This window comes from Macaca nemestrina, chromosome 1, assembly GCF_043159975.1.
Source record: "Macaca nemestrina isolate mMacNem1 chromosome 1, mMacNem.hap1, whole genome shotgun sequence".
NCBI lineage: Eukaryota > Metazoa > Chordata > Mammalia > Primates > Cercopithecidae > Macaca > Macaca nemestrina.
The window spans coordinates 109741864-109761467 of NC_092125.1; the positions used below are offsets into that span (position 1 = coordinate 109741864).

The 19604-nt window shown below is 44.0% G+C and overlaps 1 long non-coding RNA gene across 3 annotated transcripts in view; it reads left to right on the forward strand.

Annotated features, from left to right (window-relative positions):
• Positions 1-19604, forward strand: part of LOC112429486 (uncharacterized) — a 44384-nt gene that overhangs the window by 8870 nt on the left and 15910 nt on the right. The window contains exon 2 of one of the 3 annotated variants that reach the window (XR_011617448.1): positions 7079-7145. The exons of the other annotated variants lie outside the window; for them this stretch is intronic. This is a non-coding gene — a long non-coding RNA (uncharacterized lncRNA). The remainder of the gene's footprint in view (positions 1-7078; positions 7146-19604) is intronic. 3 annotated transcript variants of the gene reach the window in all.

Genomic DNA, 19604 nt, shown 5'->3' on the forward strand with positions numbered 1-19604 from the left:
TGGAGTTAGGAGCAATTTTTTTGCAGGCAGGGGGTATATCTTACAAAGCACATTCTCAAGGGTGGGGAGAATATTACAAAGTACCTTCTTAAGGGCGAGGGGAGAATATTACAAAGGACTTTCTTAAGGGCGGGGTAGGATATTACAAAGTACCTTCTCTTTTTTTTTTTTTTTTTGAGATGGAGTCTTGCTCTGTTGCCCAGGCTAGAGCACAGTGGCACATCTCCGCTCTCTGCAAGTGCCACCTCCCAGGTTCACACCATTCTCCTGCCTCAGTCTCCCGAGTAGCTGGGACTACAAGCACCCACCACCATGCCCAGCTAATTTTTTTTTGTATTTTCAGTAGAGACGGGGTTTCAGCGTGTTAGCCAGGATGGTCTCGATCTCCTGACCTCGTGATCCGCCCGCCTCGGCCTCCCAAAGTGCTGGGATTACAGGTGTGAGACACTGCGCACGGCCTAGACCTGATATATGTTAACCTAAATAACAAGCAGAGAGAGAGGCTCTCTAAAAGAAAATGACGTTTATTTGGGAATAGAGTATTGCAATGGGAATCTGCATGTCATAGTAAATGATGTGCGTATTCAAGGAGATAAAGGAAGACCAAAGTTTTTGAAGGAAAAAAGCAGGAAGATTATACAATTGTTTTGAAATAATTATCTTTGGCTACAAGGGTTAATAACAGGGATGACACCAGTCTGAGGATGAACAAGTAGTTGCTGGGCAGATGTCCTTGTAGAAGTCTTTTTTGCCTAAGATTGTGATGGCTTTTGTATAAGGTTGTGGGTTTTGTAGAGTCCTTTTCATTTTCATGCATACAAGTGTAAAAATCCTTTCAGTATGACTTCATCTGGCCTTATTTGTGAGGGTTTTCTTAACATTAGTGACTCCATTTTGATTCTGACAACTTTTACATATGAGAAAATTAATGTCCAGGTATGGTGGCTCACACCTGTAATCCCAGCACTTTGGGGAGGCAGAGGCAGGTAGATCACCTGAGGTCAGGAGTTTGAGACCACCCTGGTCAACATGGTGAAACCCCATCTCTACTAAAAATACAAAAATTAGCTGGGCGTGGTGGCGGGTGCCTGTAATCCCAGCTCTTTGGGAGGTTGAGGCAGGAGAATCCCTTGAACCGAGGTGGAGGTTGCAGTGAGCTGAGATCATGCTGTTGCACTCCAGCCTGGGTGACAAGAGCAAAACTCCATCTCAAAAAAAAAAAAAAAAAAAAAGAGAGAGAAAAAATTAATGATTAAAAATCTTAAAGAAATCAGGCAAGAGTAAAATGTGTTTTATTTTTTCTTACTAAGTCCCCATAGTAGCATAATATTGGTTTTAAAAAACAGGTATAGTAAGGTAACACAGCTAAATTACATTGATTAGATGAACAAAACTTAAAAAAAAAAAACCTCATTACAGGAATGGATTGCGATAGAATTATTTCTAAGGATTTATTCTAAGAAAATAATCTGTAAAACACCAGAATGTTCATTGCAAGGATAATTTTGTTAGGGAAAAACTGGAAGCAGCCTAAATGTCCAGCAGTAGGATAATAGTAAATTATCTTTTACTCATAAGTAGGATATTATGCAGCCATTAAGGATGGTGTTTTGACCAGGTGCGGTGGCTCACGCCTGTAATCCCAGCACTTCGGGAGGCCCATGCCAGCAGATCACTTAAGTTCAGGAGTTTGAGACCAGCCTGGCCAATATGGAGAAACCTCATCTCTACTAAAAATACAAAAAAATTAGCCAGGTGTGGTGGTATATGTCTGTAATCTCAGCTACTTGAGAGGCTGGGGCAGGAGACTAGCTTGAATATGGAAGATGGAGGTTGCAGTGAGCTGAGATTGCACCATTGCACTCCAGCCTGGGCGACACAGTGAGACTCCGTCTCAAAAAAAGAAAAAAGAGGCCAGGCGCAGTGGCTCAAGCCTGTAATCCCAGCACTTTGGGAGGCCGAGATGGGCGGATCACGAGGTCAGGAGATCGAGACCATCCTGGCGAACACGGTGAAACCCCATCTCTACTAAAAAATACAAACAAAAACAAAAACAAAAAAAACTAGCCGGGCGAGGTGGTGGGCGCCTGTAGTCCCAGCTGCTTGGGAGGCTGAGGTAGGAGAATGGCGTGAACCTGGGAGGCGGAGCTTGCAGTGAGCTGAGATCCCGCCACTGCACTCCAGCCTGGGCGACAGAGGGAGACTCCGTCTCAAAAAAAAAAAAAAAAAAAAAAAAAAAGAAAACAGAAAAGAAAAAGAAAAAAAAAGAATGGTGTTTTGAAACTATTTATTTATTTAATTATTTAAGACAGAGTCTCTATCTGTTGCCCAGGCTGGAGTGCAGTGGGGCAATCTCAGCTTACCCCAACCTCCGTCTCCCAGGTTCAAGCAATTCTTGTGCCTCAACATCTGGAGTACCTGGAACTACAGGCGCCCACCACCACGCCCGGCTAATTGTGTGTTTTTGTAGAGACGGGGTTTCACCATGTTGCCCATGCTGGTCTGGAACTCCTGACTTCAAGTGATCCACCTGCCTTGGCCTCCCAAAGTAGTAGGATTACAGGTGTGAGCCACCATGCCCGGCCTTGAAACAATTTAAATGAAAAGGGGAAACACTAGAGTTGAAAGGAACATTAGTAATCGTGGAGTCCACCTTCTTTATCTTAACTACATGGAAAACCAAAATCTGTGAAGTTAAGTGACTTGCTTGAGGACACAGGGAGGAAGTATCAGTTGTTACCAGCACAGGCTCTTGAGTAAACTGAACTGGCTTTGAATCCTTACTCTACCAATTACTGATATTGTGATCTTGGGGCTCATTATATAGTCCCTGCATTTCAATCTCCTCAACTGTAAAATGGAGATGATAAATAACGCTGGCATGAGATTTAAATGTGCCTGTTATATATCAAGTCCTTAATCCTTAATAAGTATCATTTATTAAAATGTATGTGATATAATAAAGGCTGGGCACAGTGGCTCACGCCTGCAATCCCAGCACTTTGGGAGGCTGAGGCAGGCGGATCACCTGAGGTTAGGAGTTTGAGACCAGCCTGGCCAACATGGTGAAACCCCTTCTCTACTAAAAATACATAAATTAGCCAGGCATGGTGGTAGGCACCTGTAATCCCAGCTGCTCAGGAGACTGAGGCAGGAGAATCGCTTGAACCTGGGAGACCTGGGAGGCAGAGGTAGAAGTGAGCCGAGATTGCATCACTGCACTCCAGCCTGGGTAACAGAGTGAGACTCTGTCTCAAAAAAAAAAAAAAGTATGTGATATAACAAAGAATACAGGCGTATCTCATTTTATTGAACTTCACCTTGATTGCCTTCATAGATTTTTTTTTTTTTTTTTTTTGAGATGGAGTCTTGCTCTATTGCCCAGGCTGGAATGCAATGGTGTGATCTCAGCTCATTGCAACCTCCGCTTCCCGGGTTCAAGTGATTTTCCCACCTTAGCCTCCCAAGTAGCTGGGATTACAGGCACCTGCCACCAGGTCTGGTTAATTTTTGTATTTCTTTTTTTTTCTTTTTTGTAGACACAGGGTTTCACCATGTTGGCCAGGCTGGTCTTGAACTCCTGACTTCGGGTGATTTGCCTGCCGCAGCCTCCCAAAGTGTTGTGATTACAGGCATGAGCTACCATGCCCAGCTTGGATGTTGTATTTTTTACAAATTGAATGTTTATGGCAGCCCTGCGTCAAGCAAGTCTATTGGTGCCATTTTTCTTTTTTTTTTTCTTTTTTTTTTTTTTTTTTTTGAGACGGAGTCTCGCTCTGTCACCCAGGCTGGAGTGCAGTGGCCGCATCTCAGCTCACTGCAAGCTCCGCCTCCCGGGTCTATGCCATTCTCCTGCCTCAGCCTCCCGAGTAGCTGGGACTACAGGCGCCCGCCACCTCACCCGGCTAGTTTTTTGTATTTTTTAGTAGAGATGGGGTTTCACCGTATTTAGCCAGGCTGGTCTCGATCTCCTGACCTTGTGATCCGCCCGTCTCTGCCTCCCAAAGTGCTGGGATTACAGGCTTGAGCCACCGCGCCCGGCTGGTGCCATTTTTCTAACAGCCTTAGTCACTTCATGTCTCTGTGTCACATTTGGTAATCGTCATAATATTTTAAACTCTTAAATTATTATTATATCTTTTAAGGTGATTTGTGATTAGTGATTTTTGTTCTTTTCCCAACCCTCAAGTGGAAACAGAGATGCTCAGTGATCTTTGATGTTAGTATTGTAATTATTTTGGGGTGCCACAAATTGCACTTAGATAAAATGATAAACTTAATGGATAAATTTGTGCATTCTGACTGCTCTTCTGAATGGCCATTCCTGTGTCTCTCCCTCTCTTCAGGCCTCCCTATTCCCTGAGACACAATGATATTGAAATTAGATCAATTAATAACGTTACAATGGCCTCTAAGTGTTCAATTATAGAGTTGCACGTCTTTCATGTTAAATCAAAAGCTAGAAATGATTAAATTTAGTAAAGATGGCATTTCGAAAGCCGAGAAAGCTGAGATAGGCCAAACACTAGGTCTCTTGTGCCAAGTAGCTCGCTAATGATAAGTTAGCCATGGATGATAAGAAAGCTAAACAGCCTTATTGCTGACATGGAGAAACTTTGAGTGGTCCTAATAGAAGATCAAATCAGCTGCAGCATGCCCTTCAACCAATCCCTAATCCAGAGCAAGGCCCTGTCTTCATTTCTTTCCCTTAGGGAATTCTAAGGGTTTTAGTTAGTTTGTTTTTAGAGCCGGGGTCTCACTCCATTACCCAGTCTGGAGGGCAGTGGTGCAATCATAGCTCATTGCAACCTCAAACTCCTGGACTCAAGCAATCCTCCTGCATCGGCCTCTCAAAGTGCTGGAATTACAGGCGTGAGCCACTGCGCCCATTCTCCAAGGGTTTTTGAACCCATGTGCTGGCAACCAGAGACAAAGATTAGATATACAGGCAAAGCTCAGAGATGTTGCAGTTTGTGTTCCAAACCACAGAGGTGAGGAAGCCACAGAAGAGTAGTTAAAAGCTAGCAGAGGTTGGTTCATGAGGAAAGAAGCTATCTCCATGACATAAAAGGCAAGGTGAAGTAGCAAGTGCTGATGTAGGAACTGCAGCAAGTTATCCAGAAGCTTTAGCTAGGATCATTGATGAAGGTGGCTCCATTAAACAACAGGTCTTCTTTTTTCTTTTTCTTTTTTTTTTTTTGAGACAGACTCTTGCTCTGTCACTAAGGCTGGAGTGCAATGGTGCGATCTTGGCTTATTGTAGCCTCCGCCTCTCAGGTTCAAGAGATTCTCATGCCTCCCGAGTACCTGGTACTACAGGTGCGTGCCACCATGTCCGGCTAATTTTTGTATTTTAAGTAGAGACAGGGTTTCACTATGTTGGCCAGGCTGGTAATGAACTCTGACCTCAAGTGATCCACTCACCTTGGCTTTCCAAAGTGCTGGGATTATAGGCGAGAGCCACCATGACCAACCCAACTGGTGACTTTAAGTTGAAACCAGTGCTTATTTACCATTCCCAAAATCCTAGGATCCTAAAGTATTATGCAAAATCTACTCTGCCTGTGCTCTATCGGTGGAAAAATAAAGCCTGGATTACAGCATATCTGTTTACAGCATGGTTTACTGAATACTTTTTTTTGGTTTTTGAGACAGGGTCTCACTCTGTCACCCAGGCTGGAGTGCAGTGGCACGATTGTGGCTCACTGCAGCCTCAACCTCATTGGGCTTGTGTGATCCTCTCACTACAGCCTCCCTAGTAGCTGGGACCACAGGTAAGTGCTACTACATCTGGCTAATTTTTGTATTTTTTGTAGAGACAGAGTTTTGCCATGTTGCACAGACTGGTCTTAAACTCATGGGTTCAAGTGATCCTCCTGTCTTGGCCTCCCAAAGTGCTGGGATTGCAGACACGAGCCACCTCACCTGGCCTACTAAATACTTTCAGCCCACTGTTGAGACCTACTCCTCAGAAAAAAGATTCCTTTCAAAGTATTACTGCTCATTGACAATCCACCGGGTCACCCAAGACCTCTGATGGAGATGTACAAGGAAATTACTGTTGTTTTTATGCCTACTAACACAACATCCATTCTGCGGCCCAGGGATAAAGGAGCAATTTGGACTTTCAAGTCTTATTATTTATGAAATATATTTCATAAGGCTCTAGCTGCCATTGATAGTGATTCCTCTCATGGATCTGGACAAATAAAGTTGAAAACCTTCTGGAAAGGAATCAGTCACCATTCTAGATGCCATTAGAACGTTTATGATTCAAGGCTGGGCATGGTGGCTCATGCCTGTAATCCCAGCACTTTGGGAGGCCAAGGCGGGTGGATTGCCCGAGGTCAGGAGTTCGAGACCAGCCTGGCCAACATGGTAAAACCCCATCTCTACTAAAAATACAAAAATTAGCCAGGCGTGGTGGTAGGCACCTGTAATCCCAGCTACTTGGGAGGCTGAGGCAGGAGAATCACTTGAACCCAGGAGGCAGAGGTTGCAGTCAGCTGAGATTGCGCCATTGCACTCCAGCCTCGGTGACGAGAGTGAAACTCCATCTCAAAAAAACAAAAACAAAAGAAAAAGAACATGTATGATTCATGGGAGGAGGTCAAAATATCAACATTAACATAAGTTTGGAAGAAGTTGATTCCAATCCTCATGGATGATTTTGAGGAGTTTAAGACTTCAGTGGAGGAAGGAACTGCAGATGTGGTAGAAATAGCAAGGGAACTAGAATTAGAAGTGGAGCTTGAAGATGAAACTGAATTGCCTCAATCTCATGATAAAACTTTAACAGATGTGGAGTTGCTTCTTATGGATAAGCAAAGAAAGAGATTTCTTGAGATGGAATCTACTTCTTGTGAAGATGCTGTGAACATAGTGGAAATGACAACAAAGGATTTAAAATGTTACAACAACTTAGTTGTTAAAGCAGGGGCAGGGTTTGAGGATTGATTCCAATTTTGAAAGAAATTCTACTGTGGGTAAATGCTATCAAAAAGCATTTCATGATACAGGGAAATCTCTTGTGAAAGGAAAAGTCAATTGATACAGCAATGTCATTGTTTTATTTAAGAAATTTCTATAGCACCTCAGTGTTCAGCAACCACCACTGTGATCAGTCAGCAGCCATCAACATCAAGGTAAGACTCTCCACCAGACTCAGATGATCGTTAGCACTTTTTTTTTTTTTTTTTTTTTAGCAATAAAGTGTTTTCAAATTAAAATATATACACTTTTAAGACATAATGCTATTGCACACTTAATAGTCTACAGTATAGTATAAACATAACTTTTATGAGCACTGGGAAACCAAAAAATTTGTGACTCACTTCATTGTGATATTCACTTTATTGCTGTGGTTTGAAACACAAACTGCAACATCTCTGAGCTTTGCCTGTATGTCTGATCTTTGTCTCTGGTTGCCAGCACATGGGTTCAAAAACCCTTGGAGAATGGGCGCAGCGACTCACGCCTGTAATTCCAGCACTTTGAGAGGCCGATGCAGGAGGATTGCTTGAGTCCAGGAGTTTGAGGTTGCAATGAGCTATGATTGCACCACTGCCCTCCAGACTGGGTAATGGAGTGAGACCCCCGTCTCTAAAAACAAACTAACTAAAACCCTTAGACTTTCCTAAGGGACAGAAATGGAAATTTTTTGTTATTCTTTATGATCCCCTTTTAACCATACGGGAGTTGATGTGAGTGAATTAACACACTGTGAGTCCTTCGATATTTTCAAGGGACTGGCTGGTCAAACCAGAAAGACCAAGCATAGGTTCAGAGGATTGAAACTTTTAATCTTTCAATTTCACTTACCTACCCTACTCCCGGCAACCCTGATCTCCTTGGAGGAGAGTCTAGAGATTGGGTTCAATCAAGCGGCCGATGATTTCATCAATCATGCCCTACATAATGAAAACCTAATAAATACTCTAGACTCCAAGGCTCAGTGGAGCTTCCTAGTTTGTGAACACGTTGATGTACAAGGAGGGTGATGCACCCAGATTCCATGAGGAGATGCACCCAGATTCCATGAGGAGAAGTCACAGGAAGCTCTGTTCCCCGTTCCCTCCTCCCCACCCTCAGACCTTGCCCTAAGTGTCTTTTTCATTGATTGTTCTTGAATTGTATTTTTTTTTTTTGGAGACAGAGTCTCTGTCGCCAGGCTGGAATGCAGTGGCACGATCATGGTTCACTGCAACCTCCACCTCCCGGGTTCAAGTGATTCTCCTACCTCAGCCTCCCAAGTAGCTGGGACTACAGATGCGTGCCACCATGGCTGGCTAATATTTGTATTCTTAGTAGAGACAGGGTCTTGATCTCCTGACCTCATGATCCATCTGCCTCGGCCTCCCAAAGTGCTGGGATTACAGGCATGAGCCACCGTACCCGGTTCCCTCCCTCCCTCCCTTCCTTCCTTCCTTCCCTCCCTCCCTCCCTCCCTCCCTCCTTCCTTCCTTCCTTTCTTTTTTATGGAGTCTCACTCTTGTCACCCAGGCTGGAGTGTAATGGCACTATCTTGGGTCACTGCAAGTCTGCCTCCCGGGTTCAAGGGATTCTTCTGCCTCAGCCTCCCAAGTAGCTGGGATTACAGGTGCCCGCCACTATGCCTGTCTAATTTTGTTGTTGTTGTTGTTGTTGTTTTTTAGTAAAGATGGGGTTTCACCATGTTTGCCAGGCTGGTCTTGAACTCCTGACCTCAGGTGATCTGCCCGCCTTGGCCTCTCAAAGTGCTGGGATTACAGATGTGAGCCACTGTACCCAGACTTTTTCTTTTTTTTTTTTGAGACGGTCTCATTCTGCCACCCAAGCTGGAGGGCAGTGGTGCAGTCATAGCTCACTGTAGCCTCAAGCTCCTGGCCTCAAGCAGTCCTCCTGCCTCAGGCCTCTCAAGTAGTTGGGACTACAGGTGCACATCACCTCGCCCTGCTGTTTTTTGTTTTATTGAATTGTATATATATGTATTTTTGAGGCAAAGAAAATTGTCATTCAGGTCTGTCATCCAGGCTGGAGTACAGTGGCACAAACATGGCTCACTGCAGCCTTGGCTTCTTGGGCTCAAGTAATCCTCCCACCTCAGCCTCTGTCTGAGTAGCTTAGGACCACAGGTGTGCACCACCACACCCAGCTAATTTAAAAATTTTTTTGTAGAGATGGGACTTGCTATGTTTCCCAGGCTAGTATCAAACTCCTGGGCTCAAGCAATCTTTCTGCCTTGGCCTCCCAAAACGTTGAGATTCCAGGCATGAACCACTGCATCTGGCGTGAATTCTATTCTTTATGATAGAAATGTGATGTTAAATAACAGTTGTATTATTTACCCAGAACAGTGGGTTCTGGGTTGTTCTAGCAAATTATTGAACCTGAGGAGGTTGTGGGAAGCCCCGAATTTACAGTTGGGTGGGCAGAAGTTTGGGTGGTTTGGGGACACCTAAGATGCAATTTTGTGAAGGACTTTGTCCTTAACCTGTGGATTCTGCACTTAAGATTCATAAATTTGGAAACAAGAGTTTTATTTTTTATGAAGGATTGCAGCCTATAGGCTGGGAAGTGTAGCCTCTGGTAGAAACTGAAAGCAGGCACTTTGAGGGAGGAAAGGGTGAGGCAGGAATTTATGCTGAATGGATTGGCTATGTATACAATCAACAGGTTACAGGAGGAGCTGTGAATATTCATAAAGAGGGGGGCACATGCTAGTAAGTCAATATGTGTGTTACATATGTCACATGTTTACTTTGAGGTGGTGACTTAATATTTAAATGTATTAAAATTAGGCTGTAATGTCAGACTGTAATTAAAATTAGGCTGTGATGTCAGAAAGTGATATGGAGGACATAGAGGCATCCTGTGCACAGCCTCTGTAAAGTGGCCAGAACAAGTCCATGGACAGCAATCTCTTTTAAATTTTTTTTTGTTTTGAGACGGAGTCTTGCTGTGTCACCAGGCTGGAGTTCAGTGGCATGACTCAGCTCACTGCAACCTCCCCCTTCTGAGTTCAAGTGATTCTCCTGCCTCAGCCTCCGAAGTAGCTGGGACTACAGGCATGAGCCACCACGCTCAGCTAATTTTTGTATTTTTAGTAGAGATGGGGTTTCACCATGTTGGCCAGGATGGTCTTGATCTCTTGACCTCGTGATCCACCCGCCTTGGCCTCCCAAAGTGCTGGGATTACAGACATGAGCCACCACTCCTGGCCTGGTCAGTGGTCTCTTATCAGGAAGGATTGCTGGTCAGTTGTTGTGTAAATCAGCAGTGGAGCAAGTGTTTTGAAAGGGCTGATTTTGGCCAGGCACAGTGGCTCATGCTTGTCATCCCAGCACTTTGGGAGGTGGGGCAGATTGCCTGAGCTCAGTTCAAGAACAGCCTGGGCAACATGGAGAAACCCCTTCTCTACAGAAAATACAAACATTAGCTTGTTGTCCCAGCTACTTGAGGGGCTGAGGCCACAGGATTCCTTGGGCTCAGGAGGTTAAGGCTGCAATGGGGCTGTGTTTGCACATTGCACTCCAGCCTGGGTGACAGAGTGAGCGAGACCTGGTCTCAATAAAATAAATAAAATAAATAAAACAAAATAAAATAAACTGGGCGCGATGGCTCAAGCCTATAATCCCAGCACTTTGGGAGGCTGAGGCAGGCGAATCACAAGGTCAGGAGTTCGAGACCAGCCTGGCTAACATGGTGAAACCCTGTCTCTATTAAAAATACAAAAAGTTAGCTGGGCGTAGCAGCAGGCACCTGTAATCTCTGCTACTCGGGAGGCTGAGGCAGGAGAATACCTTGAACCTGGGATACGGAGGTTGCAGTGAGCTGAGATCACTCCACTGCACTCCAGCCTGGGCAACACAGCGAGACTCCATCTCAATAAATAAATAAATAAATAAATAAATAAATAAACGAAAGAAAATAAAAATAAAATAAATAAAGGGCTGGTTTCTGTTTAACTCTTAGGAAAGAAAGCCAGTTAGGGAGGAAGGGGGTATAATGAGGCATGTCTGACCTGTCCCACCATGGCTGAGAACTCTGTTTCTAAGGCTTCTCTTGAGTCCCTTGACCAAGAGGGGGTCCACTCAGTTGGTTGGGAGTGCTTAGGATTTCATTTTTATTTCTCAGTAGGTAGTATCAGAAATGAAATGTAGAACACCCAGTTGACGCCTGAGAATTGGTGTTAGAATGCAGTTTGATTAATGTAATGATGATAATAATTCTAACACTATTCTCCTAGTCCCCAACTTCAGTCATACTTCATCTCTTATAACCAGGCTGTCTTGTATGTCCCATTCTTTACAGATCTATGGACTATTCTATTTGATGCATCACAAACCCCCTCTGTTCCTGAAGTAGTTCTCTGACTTTTCCTATTCTTTTCTCTTTTTCTACTATAATGAATTTTAAATAATAATGACAAATCAATTTTCCCAAATGGACAACTTTATTAGTAATACTCCTTTTTATTTTATTTATTTATTTATTTATTTATTTATTTATTTATTTATTGAGATGGTGTCTCAGTCTGTCGCCGAGGCTGGAGTGCAGTGGCGTGATCTCAGCTTACTGCAACCTCTACCTCCCAGGCTCAAGCAATCCTCCCACCTCAGCCCCCCAAGTAGCTGGGATCACAGACGTATACCACCATGCCCAGCTAATTTTTGTATTTTTAGTAGAGACAGAGTTTTACCATGTCACCCAGGCTGGTCGCGAACTCCTGAGCTCAAGGGATCCACCCACCTTGGCTTCCCAAAGTGCTGGGATTACAGGCGTGAGCCACCATACCTGGCCAGTAATACTCCTTTACTTAAAAATATTCTGTGCACCCTAATGGCCGCGTGCAGTGGCTCACGCCTATAATCCCAGCACTTTGGGAGGCAGAGATGGGCAGATCACCTGAGATCAGGAGTGCAAGACTAGCCTGACCAACATGGAGAAACCCTGTCTCTACTAAAAATACAAAATTAGCCAGGTGTGGTGGCACATGCCACATATATATATATATATATATATATATATATATATATGTGTGTATATATATATATTCAGTGCACCCTGATTGCTTATTCATCAAGGTCCTCTACACTCCAGCCCCTTCTTCCTGTGTTACTTCCACTCTTTCCCTAGATATACTCTACTTTCTGACCACATTGAACTTCTCATGACCTTATGTTATGCATTGAATTGTGTCCTCCAAAAAGATATGTTCAAGTTCTAATGCCTACCTATGAATGTGACCTTATTTGGAGATAGAGTCATTGTAGATGTAGTTAAGATGATGTCCTAGTGGGTCGGTGGGCCCTAATCCAGTATGAGCTATATACCTATAAGGGGAAGAGATATAGATACAGACACAGAGCTGGGGTGCATGTGAACAGGGAGACATATAAAGAACACACCATGTCATGGTGGAGGCAGAGATTGGAGTGATGTGTCTACAAACCAAAGAGTGCCAAGAATTGTCTGCAACCACCAGAAGCTAGGAAGAGCCAAGGAAAATCCTCTCTTAGAGCCTTCAGAGAAAGTCTGGCCCCACCCACAACTCGATTTCAGACTTCTGGCCTTCAGAACTGTGAGAGATTTCTGCTGTTTTAAGCCACCCAGTTTGTGGTACTTTGTTCCAGCAGCGCTCGGAAATGAATACACAAATCTCCCTGTCTTTGCTCACACTTTTCCCTCTGCCTGGAATGTTTTCCATCTCATCAAGATCCCACTCATCTTCAGGCAGTCTCTTTCATGGATCCCTGGAGACAGTCTTTCTCTTGCATATCCATGGGTTGCTTGTCTAGAGTTCCCTCATGATGCAGCCATTACTCAGCCTCTTACCATTATTCTTTCTGTCCCCACAAAAGAGAAAACTGAAAGGCAGTACTCCTCTCAGGGAAATTCTCTGGAGGGTAGGAACTCTATGTCTTCCATTTTTTGTAGCATTGTTTTGTTTACAATGTTGGTTTAGGTCTTTTTTTTTTTTTTTTGAGATGGAGTCTTGCTCTGTTGCCCAGGCTGCAGTGCAGTGGTGTGATCTCGGCTCACTGCAAGCTCCACCTTCTGGGTTCACACCATTCTCCTGCCTCAGCCTCCCGAGTAGCTGGGACTACAGGCACCCGCCACTACGCCCGGCTGATTTTTTGTATTTTCAGTAGAGACGGGGTTTCACTGTGTTAACCAGGATGGTCTCCATCTCCTGACCTTGTGATCTGCCCACCTTGGCCTCCCAAAGTGCTGGGATTACAGGCATGAGCCACCGCGCCCGGCTGGTTTAGGTCTTTATAACCCGCTTAGTTGTGATTAGCTGTCTCATCACAGAAATGTAAGAGAGAAAGATCTTACGAATAGCTTTAAAATGACTGGAGTTGGCTGGGGGCAGTGGCTCATGCCTATGATCCCAACACTTTGGGAGGCCCAGGCGGGTGGATCATGAGGTCAAGAGATTGAGACCATCCTGGCCAACATGGTGAAACCTCATCTCTACTAAAAATACAAAAAAATTAACCAGGCATGGTGGCATGCGCCTGTAGTCCCAGCTACTTGGAGGCTAAGGCAGGAGACTCCCTTGAATCCGGGAGGCGGAGGTTGCAGTGAGCCGAGATTGCACCACTGTACTCCAGCCTGGGTGACACAGAGAGACTTTGTCTCAAAAAAAAAAAAAAAAAAAAAAAAAAGGCTGGAGTTTGCTTTTCTTGATATCATCCCTTCAACCCACACTGTACTTGATGTTTAGACTTAAAGTATACAGTTCTCTACAGACAGTTTAGTAGCACATCAAGGAGAAAAAAATTATGTAAAACATCTCAAAAGAGAAATACAGTAAAATCTCCAAGTTACTATAGGTATATAATCCATGTTACCAATTCAGATTAAACTGCTTAGCAGAAGGATACCTTGATGCCCACATTGATGCCAGCTGAAAATAAAGAAAATGTTCTGTAATGAACTAATTTATTCAAAACACACTATTTGAAAAGTCAGTCTACTACATGACCATTAGTTAGCGCTAAGAAGAAATGAACTCATGTCCTAATTGAAGCCAAAGGCCAAATGATATTGACGCATGACAGGAGGAGATGAAACAGGAGAATTTCTGAAGCTTACTTTCTTAAGATGTAAGTGCTAAACTGAAATAATTTCTTGCATTTCAAATCAAGGAATAACATATTTTGGCCAATTTAGAAAACAGCATCTGGATTAAACATTCTTGTTTTTCTTAAGCATTTTGGGAAAGATGAGGAACTACTCTGTACAGTTTTCTGCATAAAGTTTCGAGAGTCATAGTCACAATAATAATGAACATTATGTTGGGATTTTATCTTTTCCAAATTTGTCAATGTATTGGCAAAGGAAGAAAAGTTTTCTTTTTAGAGTATGTGCTATTGCTTTAGTTATTTGGAGGAATTACAAGCCTTAAAAGTTGCAATTAGGATTCCTTAAGAGGGCTGGGTGTGGTGGCTCATGCTTGTAATCCCAGCACTTTGGGAGGCAGAGGTGGGTGGATCACTTGAAGTCAGGAGTTTGAGACCAGTGTGGCCAACATGGTGACACCCCGTCTCTACTAAAAATATAAAAATTAGCTGGTGAGGTGGTGCACGCCTGTAGTCTTAGCTACTCGTGGGACTGAGGCAGGAGAGTTGCTTGAACCCGGGAAGAGGAGGTTGCAGTGAGCCGAGATTGCACCACTGCACTCCAGCCTGGCAACAAAGTGAGACTCCGTCTTTCGGGGGGGGGGGGGGGGGGGGGGGGGGGGGAAGGATTCTTTTTTTTTTTTTTTTTTTCCGAGACGGAGTCTCGCTCTGTTGCCCAGGCAGGAGTGCAGTGGCCGGATCTCAGCTCACTGCAAGCTCTGCCTCCCGGGTTCACGCCATTCTCCTGCCTCAGCCTCCCGAGTAGCTGGGACTACAGGCGCCCGCCACCTCACCCGGCTAGTTTTTTGTATTTTTTAGTAGAGACGGGGTTTCACCGCGTTAGCCAGGATGGTCTGGATCTCCTGACCTCGTGATCTGCCCATCTCGGCCTCCCAAAGTGCTGGGATTACAGGCTTGAGCCACCGCGCCCGGCCAAAAAAAAAATTCTTTAAGAGTGTCCAAATAATACCTCGAAGGAAAATGAAGAGTGTATGGATGCTGCAATCAAGAGGAATTCTGGGAACTGCGAGATGAGAACGAGGCCTAGCAGGTGCCATGCAGCGAGCTTTCAAAGTGGCAGTTTTCACTGTTAAAATGATAGTGGAACAAGATGAGACTAAATTGTCAGCCATTTCTCTCTCTGTTATGGGGATAGGCCTGTTTTCTTCATTTGTCAAGCTCAGCTCTCTCCTACAGACATACCTTACTTTTTAACAACTGTTGAAAAGGTCAGCTTTCTGCTAAAAGTCACATCAAAGTAGCATTGTTAACATTACCATTTTTGTCTTCTGAATCAGATGCTATTTTCTGAATCAAATTTCAGCCTGTTTGACAGCCAGTGTGGTTGGGCTGCTGGACTTTATCTCTTGAGATTTGATAGGTAGATGCTTAGAATTTGCCACATGTTGAAATGCATGTGTCGTGTCTACTAAATGTGTCTTGCATTGCTAGAGTGATGCTCCTTATTGTGTGTGTATTTGCCTCTGGATTTTAATTCTGGAATACATTATTCACTTAAAGGTAAACAGCAAGTATATTTGAGCAAAAACATTGTTATTAGCAACCATAAAAAGGGTGCATACAGTTTTATAGCTAATGTGATAATATGAGATGTAATTGGCCAGGCGCGGTGGCTTACGCCTGTAATCCCAGCGCTTTGGGAGGCCAAAGCGGGTGGATCACGATGTCAGGAGATCGAGACCATCCTGGCTAACACGGTGAAACCCTATCTCTACTAAAAAAAAAAAAAAAAAAAGACAAAAGTTAGCCCAGTGTGGTGGTGGGCACCTGTAGTCCCAGCTACTCAGGAGGCTGAGGCAGGAGAATGGCGTGAACCCAGGAGGTGGAGCTTGCAGTGAGCCGAAATCGCGCCACTACACTCCAGCCTGGACAACAGGGTGACAGACTGTCTCAAAAAAAAAAAAAAAAAAAAAAGAAAAAAATATATGATGTAATTATTTAAATGCTGAAATTCTGACTTAACAGGATAGTCAAAGTGCTAAAAGACTAATAAAATGCCCCTGTATTAGTTTCCTATTGTTGCTATAACAAATTACCACAAATGTAGCCACTTAAATTAATTTTCTTACAGTTTTGGAGGTTAGATGATGGAAATGGATCTTACGGTGCTAAAATAAAGGTGTCCACAGAGCTGTGTTCCTTCTGTAGGCCCTAGGGGAGAATCTGTCCTTTGGCTTTTCCAGCTTCTAGACACTGCCCGAATTCCCTGGCTCATGGCCCCCCTTCATCTTAAAGCTAACTATCGCACCACGCTCACCTCCACTTCCAGCATCTCTGACTCTGACTTTCCCGTTTCCCTCTTTTACTTATAAGGACTATTGTGATTACTTTGGGCCCGGGATAATCTCCCCGTCTCAAAATCCTTAACTTAATCACACCTGCAAAATCCCTTTTGTCCTGTAAGGCAACATATTCACTTTGAGGATTAGGACATGGACTTCTTAGGGTGAGGAGGCATTATTCTGCCTGCCACAGTTCCTTAATATAAAAACCTAAGGAATTTTCCTTCACCTAAGGGATTTAAAGTGCTAAGAAATTAGTATGAATGTATAAACACATTTCTACCATAATTTGTTTTTTAGAAAAACTTTTGGTTGTCTTAAATAATTGCATATACCAGAATAGCTTGAATTTTGTATATAACTGGAAAAAGATCCTTTTGATATCTGGTGACATATACCTCTCCTCTCTCTGTGATCAGAATGCTATGTTTCCAGATTTTGTGTTTTACTTTAGCTTTTTACTTCCAAGTCGTATGACTTTTCTAGGTTATAGTTTCAAATATATATATTCTAAATCATTTGGTTGCCCTTTAAAGATGAAAGCATAAGAACTATTTGCGCTTTGCTTTATTGTACGATTAGAAGACTTTCTAATTGCATTAATTAGAATGGGGCCAGGTGCGGTGGCTCACACTTGTACCCAGCACTTTGGGAGGCCGAGGCTGGTGGATGGCTTGAGCCCAGGAGTTCAAGACCAGCCTGGGAAATATGGCAAAACCCTGTCTCTACCAAATCCACCCCACCTTCTGCCCCCTCCAAAATTAGCAGGGTGAGCTGGCACGTGCCCATAGTCTCGGCTACTCTGGAGGCTGAGACAGGAGGATTGCTTGGGCTCAGGAGGCAGAGGTTGCAGTGAGCTGAGATCGTGCTGCTGTACTCCAGCCTGGTGACAAAGCATGACCCTGTCTCAAAAGAAAAAAAAAAGAGAGAGAGAGAGAAAGAGAATAGGATGATCCTAGTAAAAACAGAGTCAATAATGCCACAGCATCTGAAGAGGAGGTCGGGCAGTGATCACAAACTGCTCTGGGTAGCTGTATTAGTCAGGGTTCTCTAAAGGGACAGAACTAATGGAAGAATAAAGGGGAGTTTATTAACTCACACGATCACAAGGTCCCACAATAGGCCGTCTGCAGGCTGAGGAGCAAGGAGAGCCAGTCTGAGTTCCAAAACTGAAGAACTTGGAGTCTGATGTTCGAGGGCTGGAAGCAGCCAGCACGGGAGGAAGATGTAGGCTGGAAGGCTAGGCCAGTCTCTCTTTTCACATTTTTCTGCCTGCTTATATTCTAGCTGCACTGGCAACTGATTAGGGGGCCAGATTAAGGGTGGGTCTGCTGTTCCCAGCCCACTGACTCAAATGCTAATCTCTTTTGGCAACACCCTCACAGACACACCCAGGATCAATACTTTGCATCCTTCAATCCAATCAAGTTGACACTCAGTGTTAACCATCACAGTAGCTAAAACAGATTTCCATTTCAAGGGTCTGCTAATAAGAGCTTGACAAATGTAGAGCTATAAGACTTTCAATTTTGCTAAATAATAATAAAAAATTAGGTCTGAAAGTGTTAATAAAGAATGATATATTTTAAATTATATAAATGTGTTTAGGCTGGGCATGCTGGCTAACGCCTGTAATACCAGCACTTTGGGAGGCCGAGGAGGGCAAATCATGTGAGCTCTGGAATTCAAGACCAGCCGGGGCAATATGGTGAAACCCCATCTCTACTAAAATTACAAAAATTAGCCAGTGTGGTGGTGCGTGCCTGTAGTACCTGTTACTCTGGAGGCTGAGGCACGAGAATCACTTGAGCCCGGGAGGCAGGGAGGTTGCAGTGAGCAGAGACTGCACCACTACACTCTAGCCTGGGTGACAGAGTGAGACTGTCTCAAAAAAAAAAAAAAAAAAATTGAGACAGAAAAAAATTATTATTTTTTTGAGACAGGTTGCTCACTGCAACCTCCGCCTCCCAGACTCAAACAATTTTAGTGCCTCAGCCTCCCCAGAAACTGGGATTAAAGGCATGTACCAAGCCTGGCTAATTTTTTGTATTTTTAACAGAGAAGGGGTTTCACCATGTTGGTCAGGCTGGTCTCAAAGTCCTGGCTCAAGTAATCTGCCTGTCTCAGCCTCCCAAACTGCTGGGATTACAGGCATGAGCCACTGCACCCGGCCTGAATATTCTTATTTTTTGTTTAGTTCTTTAGTGAAATCAACTAAGTCAGTGAGAAATTTGTTGAGGGGAGGAAGTTAGTGACAGTCCAAACTCCTTTTTTATTTTTTAAATAACAAGTTCTCAGTAATTTGCAAGTGTTAAAATTCACAGAACCAGCCGTGCACAGTGGCTCACGCCTGTAATCCCAGCACTTTGGAAGGCTGAGGCAGGCGGATCACGAGGTCAAGAGATTGAGACCATCCTGGCCAACATGGTGAAACCCCATCTCTACTAAAAATACAAAAATTAGCCGGGTGTTGTGGCGGACGTCTGTAATCCCAGCTACTCGGGAGGCTGAGGCAGGAGAATTGCTTGAACCCGGGAGACGGAGGTTGCAGTGAGCCGAGATCGCGCCACTGCACTCCAGCCTGGGCGACAGAGTGAGACTCCGTCTGAAAACAAAAACAAAAACAAAAAACCCACAGAACTAAGGTTTATAAGCATAATGCATTTGTATGAGGAATAATCATTCATAGCAGATTAGAATAAACCCTCCTAAATAGCTTTCTAAAAGCCAGATTTGAAACTTATTTTGATATTTTATAAGAATTTTCGTATTAGGCTGACAATCAATACAGGTTCCTGGTTGGCTGCATTATTAATGCTGAGCCTCAGTGCTTTGCTAGAGCCCCCCTCCCTTTCTTTTTTTTTTTTTTTTTTGAGACAGAGCCTTGCCCTTTTGCCCAGGCTGGAGTGCAGTGGAGCAATCTTGGCTCACTGCAGCCTCCCTGCTTCCCAGGCTCAAGGGATTCTTGCGCCTCAGCCTCCAGAATAGCTGGGATTACAAGCACCTGCCACCGAACCTGGCTAATTTTGTATTTTTAGTAGAGATGGGATTTTGCCATGTTGCCAAGGCTGGTCTTGAACTCCTGCCCACCTCTGCCTCCCAAAGTGCAGGGATTACAGGCATGAGCCACCGCATCCGGTGAGAGCCCTGTTTTCGAGTACAAATGCTCAGACCTCCCTTCTTCCTTTTCCCT